We start from the raw sequence: 13,819 nt of genomic DNA on the forward strand, positions 1-13,819 counted from the left end.
GAGGAGCATTTAGTAGAGATAAACTACCTTAGTTTATAGGTACTTAGTTGTCAGTCAATAGCTCAAATATGGTATTCCAGAATTTCTGGTAATAAGCACACTTGTGGGAGTAAGGTGTTCTGCTTGACATGTATGGGAAGTCTGTTCCATAGCATGGGCAGTCTCTGGGTTATGAACCTATCCCTCCTGCATGTTCTGTTGATTGTAGTAACGAGGTTGAGGTCTCTGGAGCATGTGGTGTGAAAGGATTAGGATGTCTTTAGATGTAGCATTTCTAACAGAGCTGGGTCAGACATGGCTTAGTAAGTCAAACAGAGATCACCTCTAAGTAGGCGATATGAGACAGAGAATAGTTGGAGTTTTTTGAGTCTGTCCATATAGGACAAGTGCTTAAGGCCTAGGATCCTCTTTGTGAGGTACTTTTGTGGCCTCACTAGTTGTTGCAGGTGTCTAGTGAGGTACATGCCAAATGGGGCATTGTAGTCAATGATTAGCCTAATGAGGGAAGAGTAGAGAGAAATAATGACCTCTTTCTTCCTGGATGCAAAACCCTTAGCAATGAGATGTGACACATAGAAGGACTTTCTGACCACAGTAGCAATGTGATTCTCAAAAGTGAGGTTGCTGTTAACCTGTGTTCCCAGATCTCTTATAACACCTTCTGTGTTCAGTGGACTACCATCAATGTGGTAATTCAAGGGAACTGGGTTTTTCCCAAAGGCGATGAAGATAAATTTTTTGGCATTGAGCTTAAGGCCATGGTTCTGACACCAGTCGTTGGTCTCAGTAAGGCCTTTCTGTAGGATGTCAACATCACTTGGGGAGTTAATAATAGCTCCCAACTTGCAATCGTCTGCAAACTTTGTCAGCCAGAGTCCCTTCATGTTGGCTTGGACTTCAGAGAAGTAGATCCCAAACAGGAGAGGACCCAGGAATGAACCTTGTGGGACTCCACTCATGACTGGTCAGCAGTCTGACTTGGAGTCAGCTACTTTCACACTGTGTGTTCTATCTGTGAGGCAGTTTTCAACCTAACTAGTGATATAGGGGTTGATGCCTAACTTAGTGAGTTTTTCTATGATTCCTGAGTGGGGAATGGTATCAAAGGCCTTGGCCAGATCAAGGTAGGCTGTATGAACCACTTTGCCTTCATCCACAGCTCTGGTGACTGACTCAAAGATGTTGACTAAGTTGAGCAGGCATGATCTACCCTTCACAAAACCAAACTGTGTAGGATCCAGAGTTTGGAGATTCCCTATATCCTTGTTTATTAGGTCCATGATGATGCATTCTATAGCTTTGCATATTAGACTCATCAGGCTAATGGGGCAATAGCTCCCAGGGTCTGTAGTGGCTCCTCCATTGTGAAGAGGGATGACTGTAGCAGTGCGACATTTGGTAGGGACAAAGCCTGAGGTAAGGCGGTGATTGAACAGGGCACACAGGTGAGGTGCCAGTTCACTCTGCAGTTCATGTAGAACACAGCCAAGGATATTGTCAGGTCCCATAGAAGCAGTATTCTTGCCGTTGGACAGTGCTGTTTTAACCTGTGCAGCATTAATACTAGGTTCCTGGCAATTTACTGGTTTTGTGATTGGTCCTTTTGGAGGGAGAGAGGGGTAAAGTTGGCACTGAATCTGTCGGCTAGTATATTGGCAATATCTGTTTGCTCAGTATAGGAGGTACCATTGTGCAGTAGCTCAGAGAAAATCTGGGTATTGCCATGGAGATACTTTACATAACTATAGAAGGCCTTGTGGTCTGTTTTCATAGCTAGCTTTAGAGGATTTGATGAGGGGTCTCAACTTTTTGTTGTGGCTGATAAGGGAGTTTTTCCAGTCTTGGGACTTCACCTTATTCCACATCAGTTTCCTCCTTCTGTTGTAGAGTTTGTTTATGGCAGGGGACCACCAGATTGGTTTCCTTTTTTTGGAGGAGAGCATCTTGGATCTATTGGGTATGGTGAGATCCATGCAGTTGTGTACGTGTTCGTACAGTGCATTGGTGTATGATTTTGCAGTCATGCAACTATTCTCCATTTGCATGGGTGCCATGAAGTTAGCCACCTCTGTTTTTAGGAGCCTAAAATTAGCTTTGAAGAAGTTTTTCATGGTGGTTACCTTTGCGGGGTGGGGGGTGGATTGGATGTGGACTTCCAAGGTGATTAGTTTGTGGTTGGATCTAACCAGGGATTATTGACTATTGGTGTAGAACAATGGTCGCCCATGTTAGTAATGACCAGGTCAAAGATGTTGCAAACTCTAGTGGGGGCAAGAATGAGCTGGTCCAAGGCATTGGAATTAATGAATTCCAGGAAACGTTGGGCAAGTGTATTGGTACATGAGTAGTTTTCACAGTTAATGGAGGGGTAGTTGATGTCACCCAGTATGAGAGTGTTAGGTTGGACCCTAATATTCTCCAGAGTGCTTAGGAATGTGGAGTGTGAATCTTGGGACATGGTTGGGAACCTACAGCAGGCTACTACCTGAATTGCTGTCTTACTCAATGTTAGCTGCACCTGAAGTATCTCAGATGTGTTATGTTGGGCTACCAGTCTGGAGGTGTTCGCATCCTTTATGAATATGGAAACACCACTGCCTTTGGAGCTTCGGTCCAAGTTCTGGGGCTGAAAGGTGTGGAATAAGTTATAGCCTGGTAGTGCAGAGATGCTTTCTGCTACCTTGAACCAGGTCTTTGTTACAGCATAAATGTCGATGTTCTCCATTTTAAGGAGTACTTCGAGTGAGTGCATTTTGAGAGTTAGACTTCTAGCATTGAGCAGCATGACCCTCAGATTGCACTTGTTTGTAGCTGTTATGGTGGTAATTTGGTCTTTGGAACACCGCCTAAAAAAGGCACTGTAGGGGTGACAGGAGCCTTGGCCAGTATCTGGAAGCCCAGGGGTGACAGATGCAGGCCATCACTGGCAAAGCATCGAGGTCTGTCATTCATATCATCCCAGGCAAACAGATACTGGATTCCCTTAGCATGACACCAGAAACTTAGCCAATTGTTGAAATCAATCATTTTCTGCTTGTACTGTGGTATAATTCTGGGTGATGGTAGGATGCTGCTCAGGGCTAGGGTCATACCTGCCTGGGCTACATAATCCAAGAGCTCATCCATGTCTCTTTTCATGTAGTCCAGGGAGGTATGTCCCAAGTCATTTACACCCACATGTAGAGTCATTTGTATCTGTTGATGAGGGAATCTGAGGGCATGCGTTATGTGGTGGATCCTGGTGCCTGACAGGCAGCTGACTGTTACTTTCTCCTTATTCAACCTAGTGAGTAGGACATCTGTGTGCCTCACTCTCGAGTCACCTATGACTAGTGTGTTGGGCATTCTGTTTTGCCTTAGGGGCTTTGGTTGATTGGCACACTGTTTAGGAGAATTATGTGTCTTGTGATTAGTGTTGTGTTGTGGTGGTCAAGTGCATTTCTGTCATGGAGGTCTCTGCTATTTGGGTAGATTTTTATTGAGAGCTTCCACGATGGTGTGTGTGTGTTTTGTGTTTTTATGTGAAGGTATTGCTGGCGTGTGTTCTGGAGGGCTATGTGTTCCATGTGGTGTGGTGCAAGTGCTGACCTTCTCCTCTTGACCAGGTATTCCAGTCTTGGCTGGAGAGTGCATGGTTTCCACTTTGGCTATATAACTGCATCTGTCGCAAGTCTGAGTGTTGGGAGGTAAGAGGAGAGGGTTGTCAGTGTACATGAGGCAGTTGCTACATTGTCTCGGGATAGCCAAGTTTGCCAGGTTAATAGGAGAAAGCACAGGGAACCGACCTTTAAACATGCCTGGAGGGATGGGCATTAATAATAAGTACTGGAGCTGTTTCCTTGTAGAAAGTGTAGTGCTGGTAACACTTTTGTGAGCTGCAATAATTGCTACAAGACGTCTGGTAAAGTGCTAAACTAATAAGCTAGTAAAAGTGCAGGAGAGGAGAGAACTAGCAGATCTAAGGGAAAATTTGAAGAGCAGACTTTGGCACTGCTCAGAAGCTCACAAGCAGTCCTGGATACAGCAAATCTGTATCGGGACTAGACTAGTTACAGGAAAGACAGGAAACAAGTGCAAATGCGGGCTTTTAAACCAGAAAGTTGAAAGAGATGGAAAAACTGCCCAAATGGCCAATAAGCTACAATATTTGGGCCAGAAACCACTCCTCTTGTGGTAGATAGGCTACCCAGTACTTACCTGATAAGCTAGAAGGTTTCCCTCCAACACAGAAAGGCTTGGGAGCTCAGAATATATATATATATATATATATATATATATATATATATATATATATATATATATATATATATATATATGTAGGGCACTGGATTGAGCAGACAGTGCAACGACACTCAGTAGATCAATGTCATAACACTGAAGTCATCAATATCGACACATTCTGCGCATGGTCTGAGATTGCCCCATAACAGACTAAACCGATGAGAAGTGTTTTGCAGGGGGCAAACCCTCTGCAACCCCCTCTCTCGCTAATTAAGTATACTAACTTGGAGATCAGACAATCGCCTGGGAATGGAACTATTTCCCTATTGGAGGATTGCCTGTCAGTATTACACACCTGTTGACCACCTGCCAATTGACCAAATGGCGTTGACGTTCTGGGTATTGGTGCATTGTCCATTTGATCCAGTGCCCAACACCTATACATATATATATATATATATATATATATATATATATATATATATATAGATAGATAGGTATAGATAGATAGATAGTTGCCTTAATTGGGCTGAGACACATTTTTAGTGGAAGCCCCAGACCACTGGTTAAATGTCTCACTCAGAGTCACATAGTAGCAAACAGAGAGAGTGAGGGAATCAAACCAGGGAGAACAGGATGAGATTCTTTATCAGCTCACAGCCTTAGTCCACTGCAATAAAATTCCATAATTTAGTGAGAAGACAGCTGTATGATGCTCAATGTAAACATTGTCTGATTATTAAAAGTGAAATAAGTCTAAACATTCTGCTACTTCAAGTGTACATAAGCATTGCAATAACAGAGAGTGTCTAACTGGTTGAGTCAGTAGATAAATGCATGATTTCTAGATAATTTGGTATAAGACAGGTCATTGTTTTACCCCAGTTGATGTCTGAAGTCCTACTACAAAAAACTGTGACAGAGCTAGAGGTACATTTGGACTTCCTAACATTCTGGACGGAAAAGCAGACAAAAGTGAATAAAAGTATTGCGATTGCTTATCTTGCCACAGTCCCTTGCCATATATACTCCTTAGGATTATGATAATCTGGGAATCTCTATCGGGAAAAGCATACAGAGAAATATCACTTTGTAATTGCTATGGTGAACACCAAAATGATTAATCTGTGAAGAGGCAACCAAGCCCTAAAATGTATTAAATGTTGATTACAGAAAGACTGAAACAATCTGTGGCTACTCAGATATCTAATCTGTATTAAACATTAGAGGGAGGAAGGAAATAAAAGATCAGCCATATGGTCTTAGTCACTTATAAGGAGACTGCATTCCTGATGTACTGTTGGTATAGCTTGAACAGAATCATTGCTTAACCTTGGAGTCAGACTCAGTACAGAATCTGGACTACAGGCCTAATGTGTAGTGAGCATTTTAACCCACATAGCGCATCTGCAACACTTGCTGCAGGACATACACAGGTTGAACAGGTGCTGCCTTCCATAACAGTCTCTTGTATGTTGATGAGAAGAGCAAAGCAAGATTAATGTCTGAATGTAGCTGCTTCTGATCTTTTGTAATCTGGGTAAAGAAACAAGATATCTGTAATGCTTACACTGCACTGAGCATAACTTCTGAAGAAGGTATAATATTACAGAATCTGTATTAAAAGGACAGGATATGAAAAATGACTTATGCTTAAAAGGCATATCATTTCCTCCGGCATAGATGCAGACTGCAATGAGATGTAGTGCAGGCATGTAAGTAGTAAAACACTATGGGAGAATGACCTGAGTAAGACATAGACTAAACTGTGGTCTTGGCTGTTACCATGGTTGTAAGGAATGTGGAGGGATTATAGTGAACAAAGTTACCAGCACTGGTTATTACAAGAAGTAGAAAGTGACAGAACAAGTACAGCCCCATAACAATGGAAGGGCATATGTTTTATTGTTAAATAAGAAAACACTGAAACTATATTGCAACTAAGCACGGCAAATAAGGAAATGGACATTAAAGAACTCCCATGTCTTCTTTTGAAATGGAAATATATGCCAAAGGAAGAAATGGGAAAGTTGTGATATAGGAACTGTAGAAAAACTAGCCCAGAGGATGACAATATCCATGACATACCTCTCAACTTTCCAGACTTTGGGTCATATTTTTAGTCTGTTTCTTATAAAATTTGTGTTTTTCTGGCACACTGCAGAGGATTCAAGTCACTATAATGCCATACATAGTTTCAGACTTCATATACTTCAGAAAATGCAGGATAACCCAAAACATTCTATTCTAGCATTTTTCTATATTTATAAGAATATGCAATATTTAAAATCGTTCTCTATTTTTAGTGTTTATTCCTCATTATTTAAAGCTAAATTCAAATTTCTTGTGCTAGGAAGTTGAGAAATATGATCCATGAAGAAAAGTAGCCTGGGGGTTGGAGAGCTGAAAGTCTGTTCATATCAAACAAAATGAGCAAGCAAGTCCTCCTGAAAGGAAATGGGGGAGGGGATGCTATTTGCTTTTGCCCAGCAACAGATAACCCTAGTGTTGTAAGTGGCAGCCAAGTACAGAAACTCCTGGCATAAGCAAATATGGAAAATATCTAAGGAAAACCACCACTCAAAAATACCGAATTAATACATGTCTATGGCTTAGTAATAGTAAGCCAATCATAAGAAAAGTGTACAAAGGCAAGCATTTTGAAATGGAAGCATCTCATTTAAGAATGCTATTTCAGATACTGATACTAGATGCTGATTTTCAACATTTATTTTTCAAACACCAATGAAAAAAAAAAACTAGGGGACTTTTTGCCCTGTGTATTTAGAAAAAAAATGTTACTCTGTTCACGCTCACTCATTTTCATCACTGCATAATCAATATATGTTAAAAATATTACTGTCTTTGCTTTGGTGTACTCAGAAATAACTTTCAATACTGTGCAGTGAATATGTAGTTAAAATAATACAGAAACATATGGATATGGGCGTATATTCTTTGAAATGTGATATTCTCCACTGTTTGTTCAGTTTCTTATTCCATGGAAACCTCAAACTGTTTTAGGAATTTTAAAATATATTCAGTGACTCAGAATCCATCCATTCATCCACAACCCCTTTTCCCATTTTTGCACATGGGGTTGGGGTGCCACTTCAACAGTGACAATCATCTAGAGACAAGTTTACACCACTGGGTGGCTAGCCCCACTGCTGTAATTCTTCCAAACCACACACTTGCTCACACATTCACACCTATGGCTAATTTAGAATGTCCAATCCACCTACAGCATGTATTTGGAATGTGAGAAGAAACTGGAGCACCTAGATGAAACCCACATAAACACAAGGAGAACATACAGACTCCACACAGAAGGAACCCTAGCCGAGGATCGAACCGGGGAACCTCTTGCTGTGAGGTGACAACACCATCTGCTGCACCACTGTGCCACCCCCTATTGGGGAAAAATGTGCAACTTATCCTGTAGCAATGTTTGAGGTTTTGTATTTGAGATTATGTTCCCTTATTGTGAATGTGTGACTTCAGCTAACAAAAACAAAATAACTGTTCAGGCTTTCCCCTGGCCTGTTCAGATAGGGAGGCATACAGAATAGAAATCAGTTCAGGATGAAATGATCTATAGCTTGCATTATCAGGCTTCACAAACTCTGTTACATATCTTTTGGAAACACTTTTGTTTGAAGCTATCCTTTGTTGAATTTCTTTTCTTAGGAATTTGCATAAGCTTTTGGGAATGCCTGATACTTAAGGAAATGCGCATATTTTTGCATTATTAATCAGCTACACTTTCATGTTAAATATGAGAATATAAATGAGATACCAGTGACAGCAGTTCCTGAACAAGTGCTAAGATTTCCTTTCCCAGATCCGAGAGTTCGATGTATGTAGCATGATTCAGTTTGTTAGTGGAATGTCTGCAGGCAGATCTGCATCCCTCTGTTGTTCCTTTCATATATAATATGATAATACTCACCTGTCATTATGATTTTCTTTGTGACTGCACTGTTATAGACAATGCCATTTCATTTATAAGAAGACTGTGATCAGATCACCAATGCCACATTCGCAAATTGTTAAGTAATGCCAACTATGTTTCCTAGATGTTTATTTTTAAAGCTAATTATTGAAGAGCAGATTGCAATTTCAAAAAGAGCTCATAATGTGGTGGGGGGGGGAGGGGGCTGTTAAAGTGCTAGACGGCTCCTGCAAGTATCTTCCCTATTTACAGCAGCATCTGGTTTCATAGTGTGAAGTATGACTGCATTATTCATTTAAATGGTTGTTGAAAAATGTAAATGTTACTAATTTGATATGCATGTGATTTGCTTTTGTTGAATACATATTTGGGGAGAAGAAATGCCTCATGTTTTCTGCTTTTTGAGATATTATGTTATTCTAATATTTAAGATAGTGTTTTGAAAATCAAATCTAAGCTGTAGTGATCACTACAGCCCTTGGATTGAACTGCTTGTTCGAATCAGCCATTGCTTGTTTTCCATCTATCCATTCACAGCCCCTTTTTCCATTTTTGCACATATGATTGGGGTGTTACTTCAACAGTGACAATCATTTAGACCCAAAGTTCAACTGTTTGGTGGCTACCCCTGCCACAGTTGTTCTTCTATACCACAAACTCTAATGCATGCTCATATCTATGTCTAATTTAGAGTGTCCAGTCCATCTAATGCATGTCTTTGGGATGTGGGAGGAAAATGAAGTACCTGGAGGAAACCCATGAGAATACAGGGAGGACATGCAGACTCCCCACAGAAGACACCCCAGTTAATAATCTAACTGGAGAACCTCTTGCTGTGTGGCAATACCATCACCTGCTGTGCCACTGTGCTATCTTGCTTGTTTTCTATATTCTAATAAAAATCAGTAGCAAAACTATACTGTCCTTTCAGGGAAAAATCACGCGACTTAGGCTTACACTTTGAGAAAAATGGATCTATAGTGTTATAATATTTCCTGTTATGACCATAGATAGTTTTGAATTTTTGATAAATGACTGTCAGTACTGTGGCAGTTTATATATATATATATATATATATATATATATATATATATATATATATATATATATATATGGGTCCCCTTGACTTGATCGACACGCCGAAACACCAACGCTCAGGAGACCGACTTGAGAAGACCAACGAGACAGATGATCGACAAGGTGAAATGCTGACAGCCGAAACACCGACATGGGCAACATGTGAGTGCGAGTCGGTAAGTGTGCGATAGTGAGGGATTTAGCGTTAGGGAGCGGACAAGTAAGTGTGAGATAGTGAGGGATTTAGGGTTAGGGTGCGTGAAAGGTGAGTGTGCGGTAGTATCGGACTTAGGGTGCGGGTAAGGTAAGTGTGCGATAGTGACGGAGTTTAGGTTTAAGGGCGGGTTAAGTGAGTTAGGGTTAGGGTGCGGGTAGGGTAAGTGTGCGGTAGTGTCGGACCTTGGGGTTAGGGTTTGGGTTACGGTTAGTGCATGTATAGTTGTGTGTAATGTGTAGTTTACGTTTTGTGTCAGTGTTTTGAGTGTCAGTGTTATGGTGTTCGGTTTTGTGAGTTGTCGGTTTTGTGCGTTTTCGGTCTTTTGGTGTCAGTGTTTTGGGTGTCGGGTTTGTGGCATGTCGGTGTTGTGATAGGGATCTATATATATATATATATATATATATATATAGTTTTAAAGTAGTGCTCAGAATATATATATATATATATATATATATATATATATATATATATATATATATATATATACACACACACACACACACACACATATAGGGCCACTTCTAAATCTTGAAAGCTCATAATCTTGAAATTCAAAATACTGAAGCAAAAATCCTGAAAGTTCAAAATACTGAAAACTCAAAATACAGAATTTCATAATATTGAAAAAACAGAGTACACCAACACTTACAGTATTCCAAACAACAACAACATAACAAAACATATTACTCTTCTCCAACTATAAGCAGGGGAGCAAGCCCCCTGCACCCCTACACCTCCTGCTGCTTAAATATATCAACTCCGAGATCGCACACCACAGAAGAAAATGGCAAACATACCATTACATGCTTCATGACTGCCTGTTGTAACCTTAGTCATGTTCTCTTTTAATTTGCTATACAACAACATAACTCATCTTATTGTAGTAAAGTGCGATCACAGAGTTGATATATTTACGTAGCAGGGGGTGTGGGGGGTGCAGGGGGGCTTGCCCCCCCTGCTAATAGTAATATGCTTTGTTTTTCATTTGTTTCTCTATGTACTTCTGCTGGAGTATAGGAAGTGTTAGTATCCTGCAGTTTTTTTCAATATTATGAAATTTAGTATTTCGAGTTTTCAGTATTTTGAATTTCAAGATTATGAGCTTTCAAGATTTAGAAGCTGACCCATATAGGAAATGGAAATGTACTTTATAACGTGCTTTTTTTTCATAACTGTTTATCAGTGACATCATTATGTACAAAATTAGCTGTATTTATGTAGTAGGAAGTTAACATTACCCAGTCATCTGTCTTATTGTGCCACTTAGTACGCATTCATTTCTTGCCATATCCCAAGATAATGGCCAAGTTGTGTGGATGTTTTTTTTTTCCTAGCTCCGATTCTTCTCCTGATTTTATTCTTTTATTTTCACAATGGTTTACCAAGTTATTTGACTGTAAAGAATGTTTTATTGCAGTTTGATGTTCCTTTTTCAGCATTCTTCCTGAAACCTGAGGATTTACAGTTATTTTATTTCTTCCAATATTCTACAAATTTCAGCAAACCTAAAGTATAATCTTTCTTTTCATTAGCATAACTAGCACATACACCAGCCAAAACTGTAGCTAGGTCATCTAGCAACTCCTCAAGTCATAGCTGGGGAGCAAAAAAAAAAAAAAAAAGACAGTGAGAGAGAATGGTCTTCTCAGACTGAAGACCAAAAAGAGAATCTCTTTTGATACAAATGCAACAAGACACCTGATACAGTTAAAGGAAAACTCTACCCTAGAACTAAAAAAAAATTTTTTTCACTCTTTCTTTGTTTCCTGACCTATTTAAGCACCTAAAATCACTCTTAAGTGTGTTATTTGTAATTTTAGCCTGTTTTCCACAACATGGCTACCAATGGGGCTTGATGTATCTACATGATCTTGTTCTCCCTCAACCCTTTCTCTTTCCCATAATGCCTTGTATGACTCATGCCAGACATAAGGAAGTAATTGTGAATTCTCATGCCATTGACATATCATGGGATTTGTGTGAGTCACTGTTATATTTTTACCTCCTGTAAAAGGACTGCTTCTTTTCTGTCTCTAATCATCCTCATTTATGTTTTGCTCAGACTTTGATTTACACTATAAGTAGAAGTTATCCAGCTACAGCCAGAAAAGTAACTACATTGCAGGCCTTTGTTCAGGGTTTTCTTTTGAGGTCCAAGAGGAATTGATTCTGCAAGGGTCTGTCAGTGCAGTGACAGTTTTAACACCTCTGCAGTAGTTTGGGGGGGGGGGGTGTCAATTCCTCTTGAACTACAAAAGAAAACCCTGAACTTTCAACTGAATTCTGTCAAACAACGACCAGCATTATCTGATTGGCCCCTTATCCTTGACTAAAGGAACTGTGTTCCATCAAGGTAAGTTTTTCTTGCACAAACTGCACTCATAAACATCAAAAGAAACAATAATGGGCATCATACACTTAGTACTGTTAACAATTATATACAGCTGCAAAGACCAAAACATTTAAAAGTGTGGATTTTTCAAAGTGTTTTTCAGATAGTTTAATACTAGCTGATCAATACATTTCAGATAATAAATAAAGTCACCATGCGCTGGGTCAAATGGTTGGAACTTAAAGGAACTCAAAGTAAATCAGTCCAAATGCAGTCCATACGCAAGCTCACAATCTCCCAAACGAAGAATGCACAAACTCCCATACAAGAAGTAACAAACGCTGCTATTGTAGAATAAAAGCAATTTATTGGAACAAAAACTGTAAACTGTCTTGAGAAAAAAGAGATGTTACAGACCCCATTAGTGATTTTAGGACACTACTCGCACCCTTATTTTATTTTATGTTTCAAGTGTATTGTTTTAACTGTATTCATTGTTTTTATATGTGATGATGATGAATGTAATTCTTAAATGGGATTTTAGCGCTTGTACTTCTTAGCTATGTTTTTGTTTGGGGAATAATTGCAGTATGCACATGACAGTTTTTAACCAATGATTTGGGTTTAGCTTGCATTTAAGATGTGAATGGAGGCTCGATGTTCATACTGTCTGAAGAAGCCTACGGGTGAAAGCGCTTACAGTTTTTGTTCCAATAAATTGCTTTTATTCTACGATAGCAGCGTTTGTTACTTCTTGTATGGGAGTTTGTGCATTCTTCGTTTGGGAGATTGTGAGCTTGCGTATGGACTGCATTTGGACTGATTTACTTTGAGTTCGTTTAAGTTCCAACCATTTGACCCAGCGCATGGTGACTTTATTTATTTTTGTTATTTTATTACCATTGCTATAGCTGGGTCTTGGCTCCGTTGTCTTGGTGTATACTTTATCTTTCTTTTTTACATTTCAGATAATGATTGCTGCAAGTCATCCACTACTACTGTGATAATGATACATTAGTATTATAGTTTGTCAAAATAATCTTAATTATAACAACCATTAATATATGTAAAAATTTGTCATTAATGCAGTAAGATTTAGCATAGTAGACAAAATACAAGTGTCTTAGTTTGGTGATTAACTCTGTTCGGGCCAAAATGGCAAAATTAAAACACAGACTCTGAATGAGACATGCTAAGAACACAAGGGTCTATCCATGAATCATGGCATTTCGTGTGTGTGTATATATATATATATATATATATATATATATATATATATATATATATATGTATATATATATATATATATATATATATATATATATATATATATATATATATATATATATATATATATACATATATATATATATATATATATATATATATATATATATATATATACACGAAATGCCATGATTCATGGATAGACCCTTGTGTTCTTAGCATGTCTCATTCAGAGTCTGTGTTTTAATTTTGCCATTTTGGCCCGAACAGAGTTAATCACCAAACTAAGACACTTGTATTTTGACACAACTCCTGGAAAAGCCTTATTGCTGCTATTACAACTGGGTTTATATTTGTTACTGTTTTCTAATGTAATAGTTTAATGATTGTATTAAATCTGAGACATTAAACTACTCACAAAAAGGACAGTAAGCCCAGTGTTGTAGACTGACATCTAAGTGGCTAATAGGAAATGGCTTGATGACTCACTGTAACTGTGTCAATATCATTCACCGGATCAGCAAAGTAAAATAATACATATGCATCTGACTGAAATTATTCAATTACCTTATTATTTTTCTCAGTAATGTCACAAAAAATTCAATTTTTTTGCAAAATGCTCTAGATGATATCAAAGACCAAAAGGTAAAAATAGCAGCACTTTTCTTCTAGTACTGGCAGTCAGTCTATATACTTGTTAAATGTATGGTTATCTTGTTACTGCATAGTATATGATTTCTGCTGTTAGTAACTAGCATCCTGTTTATCAGCAGACTATATGAGTTGAAAG

At 38.8% G+C, this 13,819-nt stretch overlaps 1 protein-coding gene across 1 annotated transcript in view; it reads left to right on the forward strand.

Annotated features, from left to right (window-relative positions):
- Positions 1 to 13,819, forward strand: part of LOC122806747 (hyaluronidase-like) — a 765,066-nt gene that overhangs the window by 513,441 nt on the left and 237,806 nt on the right. The gene's annotated exons all lie outside the window — the stretch shown is intronic.

Source organism: Protopterus annectens, chromosome 7.part0 (assembly GCF_019279795.1).
Source record: "Protopterus annectens isolate FY-2018-M chromosome 7.part0, PAN1.0, whole genome shotgun sequence".
NCBI lineage: Eukaryota > Metazoa > Chordata > Ceratodontiformes > Protopteridae > Protopterus > Protopterus annectens.